This window comes from Schistocerca gregaria, unplaced genomic scaffold (assembly GCF_023897955.1).
Source record: "Schistocerca gregaria isolate iqSchGreg1 unplaced genomic scaffold, iqSchGreg1.2 ptg000169l, whole genome shotgun sequence".
NCBI lineage: Eukaryota > Metazoa > Arthropoda > Insecta > Orthoptera > Acrididae > Schistocerca > Schistocerca gregaria.
This window is the reverse complement of record NW_026061724.1, coordinates 2025636-2040367: the sequence shown is the minus strand read 5'-3', so window position 1 is coordinate 2040367 and position 14732 is coordinate 2025636. Positions and strand designations below refer to the sequence as shown.

The following is a 14732-nucleotide window of genomic DNA, read 5'->3' as shown; positions in this document are numbered from 1 at the left end:
CTTATAGTGCTGGTATATTAACTGCACTTTCTAATCGTATTGGTGATGTTGCTATTTTAATTTCTATTGCATGAATGTTAAATTTTGGTGGTTGAAATTATATTTATTATTATGATTTTATTTCTAATTCTTTTGAAATAAAGCTCATTACTATATTAATTGTTTTAGCAGCTATAATTAAGAGAGCTCAGATTCCTTTCTCTTCATGACTTCCTGCTGCTATAGCAGCTCCTACTCCTGTTTCTGCTTTAGTTCATTCTTCTACTCTTGTTACTGCTGGTGTTTATTTATTAATTCGTTTTAGACCAATATTGGATACTTATAATTGTGGTTGATTTTTACTTTTAATTGGTTGTATAACTATATTTATGGCTGGATTGGGCGCTAATTTTGAGTTTGATTTAAAGAAGATTATTGCTCTTTCTACTTTAAGACAACTTGGTTTAATAATAAGAATTTTGGCTATAGGTTATCCAAAGCTTGCATTTTTTCATTTATTGGCTCATGCTTTATTTAAGGCATTATTATTTATATGTGCAGGTTCAATAATTCATAATTTGAAGGATTCTCAGGATATTCGTTTTATAGGATCAATTGTTAATTTCATACCTTTAACTTCAGTTTGTTTTAATGTTTCTAGTTTATCTTTGTGTGGAATACCTTTTTTAGCGGGATTTTATTCAAAGGATTTAATTCTTGAGATGGTTTGTTTAAGATGAATTAATTGTTTAATTTTTTTTCTTTATTTTTTTTCTACTGGTTTAACTGCTTCTTATTCTTTTCGTTTGTTTTATTATTCAATATCTGGTGATAATAATTTTTATTCTAGATTTTCTTTTGATGATAAGGGTTATTATATTTCATTTGGAATAATTGGTCTATTGTTTGTTGCTGTTTTTGGTGGTAGTCTTTTATCTTGATTAATTTTTCCTATTCCTCATGTGATTGCTTTACCTTATTATTTAAAGTTTTTAACTATTACAGTTGTTATTTTAGGTGCTTATTTAGGTTATCTTATTTCTAATTTTGATTTTTCTCACAATTTATTTTCTTTAAGTATACTTTCTTTTGTTAGATTTGCTGGTTCTATATGATTTATACCTTTTCTTTCAACTAAGTTTATTAGATATATTCCTTTAAAAATAGGTTATTATTCATCTAAGTCATTTGATTATGGTTGAGGTGAATTACTTGGTGGTCAAGGTTTATATAGATTATTTATTTATTTAATTGGTTATATTCAAGGTTGATATGATTCTAATTTCAAGATTTATCTTTTAACTTTTATTTTTTGAATATTTATTTTGGTAATATTGTTTTTCGTTTACTTAAATAGCTTATAATTAGAGCGTGACACTGAAGATGTTAAGGAAGTATTTTTACTTTTAAGTATTTATAAATATAGATATATTATTTTTACAGTGAAAATGTAATGTTTTATTTAAACTATATAAATTTTAGAAATGTTAACGGAGTTTAACCGCTAATATAAAAAGTTAGCAGCTTTCATATTGGCTTTACATTTCCTTAATTGGAACTATTATAGTTCAGTTATATTATTAACAGTAATACGCCTCTTTTTGGCTTCAATTAATAAGAATAAGGGTAGTACATACCAATCTTCCAGGTCGAAACTGACTGCAATATTTCGCTTCTTATTCTATTTAAGGTTGATTGATAATATCAATACTTTTTGAATGCAACCCAAATGTTATATTTAACTACAACCCTTTATTCTGCTCATTGTAATGCTCCTTGGTTTCATTCATGGTATAGTCCTCCTAATAGAACTAGAATAAAAAATATTGTTGATACTGTTCAGATTATAATGTCTGAAGTTTTAAAAATAATTACAATTGGTAGAATTAGTGCAATTTCTACATCAAAAATTAAAAAGATTACTGCGATTAGGAAGAATCGTATTGAGAATGGTATTCGTGCTGATCTTTTTGGATCAAACCCACATTCAAATGGTGATCTTTTTTCTCGATCATTAATTAATTTTTTTGATAGTGTTGTTGCCAGGATTATAACAATTATTGGAATAATAAATCTAATGAAAACTCTTGTTGATAGAATTAGAATTGTTTTTCTTGATTTATATCAAGCTTTCTGATTGGAAGTCAAATGTACTATTTATACTAGAAAAACAATTATCTACCTCATCAATAAATAGAGATATATAAGAATAATCATACTACGTCTACGAAGTGTCAGTATCATGCTGCTGCTTCAAATCCAAAGTGATGTCTTGGTGAAAATTGATTTATTGAGTGTCGAAGTAGACATGTTGATAAAAAGATTGTTCCAATAATTACGTGTAAACCATGGAATCCTGTTGCAACAAAGAATGTTGATCCATAAACTGCATCTGCAATGGTAAAAGGTGCTTCTCAATATTCATATGCTTGAAGTATTGTAAAGTATAGTCCTAATAACACTGTGAAGAATAATCCTTGTAGTGCTTGAGTATGATTAGATTCCATTAAACTATGATGTGCTCATGTTACTGTTACTCCTGATGCTAAAAGAATAGCTGTATTAAGTAATGGAATTTGTATAGGGTTAAAGGGTTGAATTCCTATTGGAGGTCATAGTATTCCTAGTTCAATTGTTGGTGCTAATCTTCTTCTAAAGAATGCTCAAAAAAAAGAAACGAAAAATAATACCTCTGATGCAATAAATAAAATTATTCCTCATCGTAATCCAATTGATACAAATCCTGTATGTAATCCTTGATATGTTCCTTCTCGTACTACATCTCGTCATCATTGAATTATAGTTAGTAGGGTAATTCCAAATCCAATTATGAATAAGTTAATATTAAATAGGTGGAATCATTTTGCTAGTCCTGATACTAGGACTATTGCTCCAATTGCTCCTGTTAATGGTCAAGGTCTATAGTCTACTAAGTGGAATGGGTGGTTTGAGTGAGTTGTTAACATAGGTTTAATATACTTCTCTAGAATATAGAGTTCTTAGAATTGAGAAAACATAGGCTTGAATTATTGCTACTGCTGATTCTAGAATTAATAGAAGTATTTGTCCAATAATTAGTAATGAGATTAAGTTTATTGCTATAGATGGTCCTGTGTTTCCTAATAAGGTTAATAATAAGTGTCCTGCAATTATATTTGCTGCCAACCGTACTGCTAATGTACCTGGTCGAATAACATTACTAATTCTTTCAATTAGTACTATAAATGATATTAATGCAGGCGGTGTACCTTGTGGTACAAGGTGTGTAAATATATGATTAGTATGGTTAATTCATCCAAATAATATAAATCTTAGCCATATAGGTAGGGCAATTGCAAATGTTAATGCTAAATGTCTTGTTCTAGTAAAAATATAAGGGAATAATCCTATGAAATTGTTAAATAATATTATAATAAAAATTGAGATGAAAATGAATGTGGTTCCATTAAATGATTTTGGTCCAAGAAGTGTTTTAAATTCATTATGTAAGGTTAAATTTAGTTTATTTCAGATAATGTTAATTCGTGATGGTGTAAGTCAAAATAGTGATGGGATTAATAATAGTCCTAGAAATGTTCTAGTTCAATTTAATGATAAATTAAAGATGTTAGTTGATGGGTCAAATGTTGAGAATAGATTTGTTATCATTTTCAATTTAAGTTTTTTATTTCAATTGTTCCTTTTTCTGCTCTTTTAATAAGGTTAGGTTTAAATGAGAAGAAGTTTATTTGATTAAACAAGATTAATGTAGCTGAAAATATAATGAATAGTGAGAATCATATAAGAGGGGATATTTGAGGGATTTGGATATAATTTCCCCATCAGAAGTAGTCGTTAATTTACTATTATTTGGTTTAAGAGACCATTACTTACTTTCAGTCATCTGATGAATTTCAAGGTGTACTAATTTTTTTAGTTACTTTAGATTGACACTCTAATGTTATTTATTTTAACTAACTCCTTAAATTATCTTAGATAATCACTTAATAAATAAATTTACTGAAGTTCTTTCAATTACAATTGGGATAAATCTGTGGTTTGCTCCACAGATTTCTGAGCATTGTCCAAAGAATAATCCAGGTCGATTTATTGTGAATGTTCCTTGATTTAACCGACCTGGCGTTGCATCAATTTTAACCCCTAATGCAGGAACTGCTCATGAGTGTAGAACATCTGATGCTCTTGTTAATACTCGTACTTCTGTATTTATTGGTAGGATTGTTCGGTTATCTACATCTAGTAGTCGGAATCCATCATTTTCTAGGTCTTGTTTTGGTGTTATATAAGTGTCACATTCTACGTCTATGAAGTCTGAATATTCATATCTTCAATATCATTGTCGTCCAATGGTTTTAATTGTAATTATTGCATCTACTGAATCATCAAGTAAATATAATAGTCGTAATGATGGAAGGGCAATAAAAATTAATGTAATTGCTGGTAAAGCTGTTCAGATTGTTTCAATTAAATGTCCATGAAGTATATTACGGTTAGTATAGGCAATAAATAATATATAACTTAGGGCATAACCTACAATTACTGTAATTAATAATAATACGACCATAGTATGATCATGAAAGAATGATAATTGCTCCATTAATGGTGAAGCTCCATCTTGAAGAGATAAATTTGATCATGTTGCCATTAATAAATATATTCTAATAAAAAGTCAAACCTTTATTTGTAGAGCTTAAATCTACTGCACTAATCTGCCATATTAGAATCTAGAGATTAATGGTAATTCTGAGTAACTATGTTCTGCAGGAGGGTTATTTTGTAGTCATTCTGTTGATCTTCTTATGTTAGCTCTAAATATAATTGCTCGGTTTGTAATCATTCTTTCTCATATAATTACAATGAATATAATGATTCCTACAATAGAAATTGTAGACCCAATTCTTGATACTACGTTTCATGATGTATATGCGTCTGGGTAGTCAGAGTATCGTCGAGGTATTCCTGCTAATCCTAGGAAGTGTTGAGGAAAGAATGTTAAATTTACTCCAATGAATATAATTGTAAATTGGATTTTTAATCATGTATTATTTATAGTTAATACTGTAAATAGTGGATATCATTGAATGACACCTCCTATAATTGCAAATACTGCTCCTATAGATAATACATAATGAAAGTGGGCTACTACATAATATGTATCATGTAATACAATATCAAGTGATGAATTTGCTAATACTAATCCTGTTAATCCACCAATTGTAAATAGGAAAATAAATCCTAGAGCTCATAATAATGGTGGATTGAACTTGAATTTAGTTCCATATAATGTAGCTAATCATCTAAATACCTTAAGTCCTGTAGGTACAGCAATAATTATTGTTGCTGATGTAAAATATGCTCGTGTGTCAACATCCATTCCTACTGTAAATATATGATGTGCTCATACAATAAATCCTATTAGTCCAATTGATAGTATAGCATAAATTATACCTAATGTTCCAAATGATTCAATTTTTCCTCTTTCTTGACATACAATATGTGAAATAATTCCGAACCCCGGTAGAATTAAAATATAAACTTCTGGGTGTCCAAAGAATCAAAATAGATGTTGATATAGAATTGGGTCACCCCCTCCTGCAGGGTCAAAGAATGATGTATTTAAATTTCGATCTGTTAATAATATAGTAATAGCTCCTGCTAAAACTGGAAGTGAAAGAAGGAGAAGTAATGCTGTAATAGCTACAGATCATACAAATAAAGGTGTTTGATCTAAAGTTATACTTTCTGATCGTATATTAATTGCTGTTGTAATGAAATTCACTGCACCAAGAATAGATGATACACCTGCTAAGTGCAGTGAAAAAATAGCTAGATCTACAGATGCACCCCCGTGTGCAATAGCTCCTGCTAGAGGAGGGTAAACTGTTCATCCTGTACCAGCACCATTATCTACTATAGAAGATGTAAGAAGAAGGGTTAGTGAAGGTGGTAGTAATCAAAAACTTATATTATTTATTCGTGGAAATGCTATATCTGGTGCACCAATTATTAGTGGAACAAGTCAATTACCAAATCCACCAATTATAATAGGTATTACTATAAAGAAAATTATTACGAATGCGTGAGCTGTAATAATAACATTATAAATCTGGTCATCCCCAATTAGAGATCCGGGTTGGCCAAGTTCAGCACGAATAAGTATTCTTATTGATGTTCCTACTATTCCTGCTCATGCTCCAAATATGAAGTATAAAGTACCAATGTCCTTATGGTTTGTTGAGAATAATCATTTTTGCGGTAAGATGGCTGAATTTTAGGTGGTACACTGTAAATCTACTTATGAGATGTTTTCTCTCTTATCATATTTAGGTCTTATATTCAATTATGATTCTAGACTGCAATTCTAGAGGTGTAAAATTTTACTAAGGCCTAAAAGATTATTCTTTTAATTATAACTTTGAAGGTTATTAGTTTGATTAACTTAAGTCCTTAGTATAGTGAAATTAAGGTTGATGTTGAAATCAATCCTATTGTTGAAATTATTACTGTTATAGGAAGAATGATTCTTGATTTTTGGGACTTTATCTTTATAGATCACGAATTTTCTGTGTATGATATAATTAGAGCTGAGAATCTAATACGTATATAGTAGTAGAGTGTAATTGTAGTTAATACAACTATAATAGTTATAATAGTTGTTATATTGTTTTCTATTAATGATTGTATTACAATTCATTTTGGTAAGAATCCAAGGAATGGTGGTAGTCCACCTAAAGATAATAAAGATAAGAATATTATGAATTTAATTTCGGTTTTTATATTTCTGGCTGAATAAATTTGATTTATGAAAAATAAATTTATTTGCTTAAATAATAAAACTATAATTAATCTTAATAGTGAGTAAATAATGAAGTATAGTTCTCAGATGTTTTCTCTGACTGTTAATGATCTAATTATTCAACCTAGGTGTCTGATTGATGAATATGCTAAAAGTTGTCGTAAGGATGTTTGATTTAAACCTCCTATTGCCCCAATAATAATTCTTAAGATAATAATTGTTCAAATAAAAGTTCTTAATTGAATACAATAAGATAAGACCATTATTGGGGCGATTTTTTGTCATGTTATTAATGTTAAACAATTATTTCATCTTGATGCTCCTATAACTTCTGGAAATCAGAAATGGAAAGGTGCAGCTCCAATCTTTAATAATAGTCTAGATCTAATTATTATTGATGGGATAAATTCTGTTTCCCATCCCATGGGATATTTTATTTGAATCAGCAAAATTGAAAATAATAATATTGTCGATGCTATTGCTTGGACAATAAAATATTTAATTGATGATTCATTTATTATTATATTTTTATTTCTTGTTAGGAGCGGAATAAATGAAAGTAAGTTGATCTCAAGTCCTATTCAAACCCCAAATCAGGAATTTGATGAAATGGACAGGATCGTTCCTATCATTAATGTTGATAGGAAGAGAAGTTTTGTAGAGTTGTTGGTCATTAAAAAGGAGAGGATTGATACCTCTATAAATGGGGTATGAACCCATTAGCTTGTTTAGCTTACCTTTTTACATTAAGGTGTATGATGCACGTTAGTTTTTGATACTAAAGGAGGTAGTTTAATTCTATCTTATGTAATTTTAATTAAGGTAATTTTATTTACTTTATTTACCCTATCAAGGTAACCCTTTAATCAGGCACCTCATTTATTTAATATATAAATCGAATGTTTTTTTTTGAAATTCTTTTATGTATTATTTTGTTTAATTAGGATTAATTTATACTGCTCATTTTATTTTTTATATATATATATATATATATAATAAATAATTTATATTAATATATTACATTTAATTGAAATTAAAGTATTTTAAGTTCATCTTACCATTATCAATTGATTATTTTAATGCAATTATTTACCTAGGATTATAGCTACTTTTGTTTTTAGCTTAAAATAGGTTATTATAATATAATATATATAATAATATGTAATTTAATATTTAATATTATTATAATTGGATATAATAAATAAAATTATTAATTTAAATATAAAATATTAAAATTAATATAAATAATTATAATAATTATAATAATATAATTATGTAAATTACCTATAATTAGATTATTTAACTAATTTATATGAAAGTTAACTTAATATAAAAAAAGAATTCATATTAATAACATATTATATTAAATTACATAATTGTATAAAATATATTTATTATATTATTTAATCTTTCTTTATTTATTAGTGAAAAGAAAGATTAAATAAGAAAGAATATAATACATTTATTGCTATACATGTTCCATATTAATCTTTAATTATATATAATAGAGAAGTTGTTGTGGTCATACATAGGGGAGTTTCTTTTTTTTGTTAATGTATGTGGTTTTTTTCTTTTTTTTTCTTTAAATATTTGAATCTTTTATTTTTTCCTGAATTAATAGATTTAAAATTTTCTTATTTTTTATTTTTAAAAGTTTTATTCTTGCTTGTTTATTCACTTTTTCTTTGTATTATATGTAAGTTTTGTTAGACTAAATGTTCTTTTTGCAGTAATTTGATTTAATTATCAAGTGATTTTGGATTTAGCAATTGATTTAGTATCGGCATAATTCGTGCCAGCAGCCGCGGTTATACGATTGATACAAGTGAATATTATTGGTTAAAACAGTTGTTTATATTATTAGGGTTGAAATATAAATTTGTAAGGTGAAATGTTAAAATTTATTTGTGGCCCTTTTTATGAATCTGTGAAATTTAAATAATAAACTAGGATTAGATACCCTATTATTTTAAATGTTAATTATATTTACCAGGGTACTATTAGTTAAGGTCTTTAAACCCAAAGAATTTGGCGGTATCTCATTCCATTCAGAGGAACCTACCCCATGATTGATAATACACGATTTACTCTACTTAATTTATTTGTTTGTATATCTCCGTTATCAGAGAATCTTTTTAGAGTTATAATTCTCAAGATTTATAATTATAAAATATTTCAGGTCAAGGTGCAGCTTATAGTTAAGAGGAGGTGGGTTACAATAGATTTTTGTTTATAACGGATTTGATAGTGAAATACTGTTAATGAAGGTGCATTTGATAGTAATTTAATTTATTTAATTTAACTGATGTTGGCTCTGAGATGTGTACACATCGCCCGTCGCTCTCATTATTGATTATTCTATTTTATTTTAAAGTAGCTTCAATTTAGATGAGATAAGTCGTAACATAGTAGATGTACTGGAAAGTGTATCTAGGAAGAGTTTCTAGATATAACTTATTAGTAAAGTGTTTCATTTACACTGAAAATTTTTCTGTGCAAATCAGGATATCTTGATTATTTATTTTATTATATTTATTTTTTGTTTATTTAATTATTTAATATAAATAATTTTATTGTATTTTTGTCTTAGTATATTTTATAGAATTGATTTTTTAAATTATAGTTTATTGGTAATGTAAGTGTTTTATGAAATATTATTTTAAATTTTTTTAAGTAGATTTTATTTATTGTACCTTTTGTATCAGGGTTTATCAAAATTTTAGTATTTATTTTACTTGTCTCGATTTGGGTTGATTTATAAATAATTTATAGTTAATGTATCATAATTATTATTAAATTATTTATAGAAATGAGATGTTAATCGTTTCCCAAGATATCTAGTTTCTTAAGAAAAAATTTAATTTTTTAAAGTTATTTGTTTTTATTTAATTTTTTAAGTAAAAATATTAACTTATTTATTCTTTAAGGGATAAGCTTTGAAGTTAATAACCTATAATTTATTTTATAGAAATATAATAGTAAGCTTTAAACCTGCTATCTTTAAGATTACGTTTTAGTTCATTATTTTTTATTTTGTTTTATAAATATTTTAGGTTTTTTATTAAGATTATTAATTTAATTTTAAAATTTTTGTAATAATGATAGAATTAGTATATTTATTTGTATGAAATTTTTACCTTGTGAACTTATTATAAGGAACTAGGCAAAATTGATTTCCGCCTGTTTATCAAAAACATGTCCTCTTGTTTATATTTTGAGGTCTGGCCTGCTCACTGAGCATATTTTTAAAGAGCCGCGGTATTTTGACCGTGCAAAGGTAGCATAATCATTAGTCTCTTAATTAGTGGCTGGAATGAATGGCTTGACGAGAAATCAACTGTCTCTTAATAGATTTTTGAATTTAACTTTTGAGTCAAAAGGCTTAAATTCTTCTTTAGGACGAGAAGACCCTATAGAGCTTGACATTTTACTTTTATATAGTTTTTTGTTTGTCTTTCTATATTTAATGATGATGTTTTGTTGGGGTGACATGAAGAATAGATAAACTCTTCATTATTATATCATTTATTTATGTTTGTTATTTTGATCCATAATTTATGATCATAAGATTAAGTTACCTTAGGGATAACAGCGTAATTGTTTTTGAGAGCTCATATCGACAAAGCAGATTGCGACCTCGATGTTGGATTAAGAAAAATTTTGGGTGCAGGAGCCCAATGATTAGGTCTGTTCGACCTTTAAATTCTTACATGACCTGAGTTCAGACCGGCGTGAGCCAGGTCGGTTTCTATCCTAAGATTGTTAATCCATATTAGTACGAAAGGACCATATGGTTAAAATATTTTTTGTTATATTGATTAATATTAATTTATTTACTATTTTGACAGATTAATGTGTTGAATTTAGAGTTCATTTATGTAGATTTTTTCTACAAATAGTATTGATACTTTATGATTTATTTATATTTATTTTGAATTTTCTTTTATTGGTTATTTGTGTTTTAATTAGTGTTGCCTTTTTAACTTTATTAGAGCGTAAGGTTGTAGGTTATATTCAGATTCGAAAGGGTCCAAATAAGGTAGGTTTTGTTGGAATTCCTCAGCCATTTAGAGATTCTATTAAGTTAATTTGTAAGGAGCAGCCAATTCCTATTATATCTAATTACCTACTTTATTATTTTCCCCTGTTTTTAATTTAATGATTTCTTTAGCCGTTTGAGTAATTTTTCCTTATTTAACTTATATGTATTCTTTTTCTTATGGATTTTTATTTTTTTTATGTTGTACTAGATTAGGTGTTTATACTGTTATAATTGCTGGTTGATCTTCTAATTCAAATTATTCATTATTAGGTTCTCTTCGTTCTGTTGCTCAAACAATTTCTTATGAAGTTAGTTTAGCTTTAATTTTATTGTCTTTAATTATTTTAATTGGTAGTTTTAATATGTTTGATTTTATAAACTATCAGCTTTATTGTTGATTTATTATTATTTCTTTTCCTTTAGCTTTAGCTTGTTTTGCTTCTTGCTTAGCTGAAACTAATCGTACTCCTTTTGATTTTGCTGAAGGGGAATCTGAGTTAGTTTCAGGATTTAATATTGAGTATGGTGCGGGTGGTTTTACTTTAATTTTTTTAGCTGAATATACTAGAATTGTCTTCATAAGAATGTTATTGGCTTTAATTTTTTTGGGCGGGGATTTTTATTCTTTTATATTTTTTATTAAGCTTGCTATTATATCTTTTGGTTTTATTTGGGTTCGTGGAACATTACCACGGTTCCGTTATGATAAATTAATGTACTTAGCTTGAAAAAGTTTTTTACCTTTATCTTTGAATTTTTTTATTTTCTTTGTTGGTTTAAAGATTTTATTTATCTCATTTGTTTAGTGAAATTTTTTGAGAAAAGTTAATAGAAGAGTTAAACTTATAATTTTATGTTTTCAAAACATATGCTTTTCCTAAGCTAATTAACTTTATTCCTTAATTAATTTATCTCATGCGTTTGCGACATGGACATTAATTAAGAAATATGTGAAGTAAATAATTGTTAAGATTTGACCTGTTATAATATAAGGTTCTTCAACAGGTCGTTTACCAATTCACGTTAGTAAGCATACAACAACTACTATAATTCAGAATAAAATTTGATTAATAGGGTAAAATTGAATGCCTCGGAATGGTGTTTTATTATAAAATGGTAAAATTATTAAGATTCTAATTGATAAAAATAATGCAATAACACCTCCTAACTTATTAGGGATAGATCGTAGAATTGCATATGCAAATAGGAAATATCATTCTGGTTGAATGTGAACTGGTGTTACTAATGGGTTGGCAGGTACAAAGTTATCTGGATCTCCTAATAGGTAAGGATTAATTAAACATAGTATAATTAATAATGATGTTATTATTACAAATGTAATAGAATCCTTAAAGGTAAAGTATGGATGGAATGGAATTTTTTCAATATCTCCATTTAGTCCAAGAGGATTATTAGATCCTGTTTGGTGAAGAAAAAATAAATGAATTGCTGCTATAGCAGCAATAATAAATGGTAATACAAAATGGAATGTGAAGAATCGATTTAATGTTGCATTATCAACAGCGAATCCTCCTCATACTCATTGGACTAAATCTGTTCCTAAGTATGGGATTGCTGATAATAAATTAGTAATTACTGTTGCACCTCAAAAAGATATTTGGCCTCAGGGTAAGACATATCCTATAAATGCAGTTGCTATAACTAAAAATAAAATCACTGTACCAATTATTCAGGTATGTATATATATATAAGATCCATAGTAAATTCCCCGTCCTACATGTAAGTAAATACAAATAAAAAATATAGATGCTCCATTTGCGTGTAAGGTTCGGATAATTCAACCATTATTTACGTCTCGGCAGATGTGTACTACACTACTGAATGCTATTTCAATATTTGATGTATAATGTGTAGCTAAAAATAGTCCAGTTACGATTTGAATTACCAAACATAACCCTAATAGGGATCAAAAATTTCATCAAAATGAAATATTTGTTGGGGCAGGTAAGTCAATTAAAGAGTTATTAATAATTTTAATTAAAGGATGTCTTAATCGTAAGGGTTTATTCATTAGTAATTATCTTATTTTACGAATAGGTCCCTGATTAATATTGGTGATTTTAACAACTGCTAGTAGTGCTAAAAATAAATAAATTATTATTATTATTGTAATAATGAATGTTGGTCTATTATATAATTTTTCTAAAGATATTGTTATTTCTTGATAATTGATTGAATTATCAATATTTATAGTTTCGGTGTTTTTGAAAAAGTCTATAAATATAGATATATCTAGAATAATTAATATTAATATGATAAATACTCACATTATTAATGTAATAATTATAGTGATTGATTTAGGCTGAAATATTTCGTTTGATGCAATTCTTGTAATGTAAATAAATAATACTAGTATACCACCAAGAAATGTTAAAAATAAAATATATGATAATCAATATCTTTCTATTATTGTTCCTGTTATTAATCCAACTAGGAAGGTTTGAAGGATAATAAAAAGCATTATTGATATTGGGTGTCTTAATTTAATAAAATTAATATTTATTACATTTGATAATTATATAATTATTATTTTGATCATTTCAGGGGTTAGTTTATTTAAAATACCGGTTTTGGGGACCGATGATGGAAGCTTTTCCACCTCTGAAGTTTTAAAAGTGGGGGCTGGACTTATTTCCGGTTTACAAGACCGGCGTTTTTTTTAAACTATTAAAACTAATGTTTGTATTCTCTATTTTTACTTCTTTATTGATTTATTTTGCTGGTGTTTATGTTTTTTCTTCTAAACGTAAACATTTATTAATGGTTCTTTTGAGATTAGAATATATTGTTCTTTCTTTATTTATGTTAGTTATTGTTTTTCTTATTGAGTTTGATTATGATTATTTTTTTCCTGTTATTTTTTTAGTTTTTTCTGTTTGTGAGGGTGCTTTAGGTCTTTCTATTTTAGTTTCAATAATTCGTTCTGATGGTAATGATTTTTTTAATTCTTTTGGTTTATCTTTATGTTAAAGTATTTATTTATAACTATTTTTTTGATCCCTCTTTGTTTATTAAATAATTGTTGATGGTTGGTTCATTCTTTAATGTTTCTGTCGGGTTTTGTTTTTATAATTTGTGTTTATTCATATGCTGATTTGAATATAATTAGATATTATTTTGGTATTGATTATTTTTCTTTTAGTTTAATTTTACTTAGTTTTTGGATTTGTTCTTTAATAATCACTGCTAGAGGTTCAGTTTATTTAAGTTCATATCATTCTAATTTTTTTGTTTTTATGGTTTTGATTTTAATAATTATGCTTTATTGTTCATTTGCTAGATTAAGTCTTCTTTCTTTTTATATTTTTTTTGAGGCTAGATTAGTTCCTACTTTACTTTTAATTTTGGGTTGGGGTTATCAACCTGAGCGTTTGCAGGCTGGTGTTTATTTAATTTTTTATACTTTGGTTGCTAGATTACCTTTATTATTAGTTTTATTTAAGGTTTATGATTTTTCTAATACTTTATATTTTCCTTTATTGGTTGATTTTGGTTCTTCTTATTTTATGTTTTATGTATTTATAATTTTGGCTTTTTTAGTTAAGATACCTATGTTTTTGGTTCATTTATAACTTCCTAAGGGTCATGTAGAGGCCCCTATTTCAGGTAGAATAATTCTTGCTGGTGTTTTATTAAAGTTAGGTGGTTATGGTATTTTTCGTGTTATAAAGGTTATTTCTTATTTGGGTTTAAAGTTTAAATATTTTTGATTGTCTTTAGGTTTATCTGGGGGTGTTATTGTAAGATTTATTTGTTTTCGTCAGGTTGATTTAAAGTCTTTAATTGCATATTCTTCTGTTGCTCATATAAGAATGGTTATTGGTGGATTGATGACTATGAATTGATGAGGTTGTGTAGGTTCTCTTTCTCTAATGGTTGGTCATGGTTTATGTT

At 27.0% G+C, this 14732-nt stretch overlaps 2 long non-coding RNA genes across 2 annotated transcripts in view; one reads left to right on the top strand and one right to left on the bottom strand.

Moving 5' to 3' along the window:
* Positions 1 to 10534, bottom strand: part of LOC126302222 (uncharacterized) — a 130231-nt gene extending 119697 nt beyond the window's left edge. Inside the window, exon 1 of the long non-coding RNA XR_007553128.1 lies at positions 10472 to 10534. This is a non-coding gene — a long non-coding RNA (uncharacterized LOC126302222). The remainder of the gene's footprint in view (positions 1 to 10471) is intronic.
* LOC126302232 (uncharacterized) overlaps positions 1 to 10611 on the top strand; it is a 179977-nt gene extending 169366 nt beyond the window's left edge. Inside the window, exon 2 of the long non-coding RNA XR_007553138.1 lies at positions 10053 to 10611. This is a non-coding gene — a long non-coding RNA (uncharacterized LOC126302232). The remainder of the gene's footprint in view (positions 1 to 10052) is intronic.
* The last annotated feature ends 4121 nt before the right edge of the window (positions 10612 to 14732 follow it).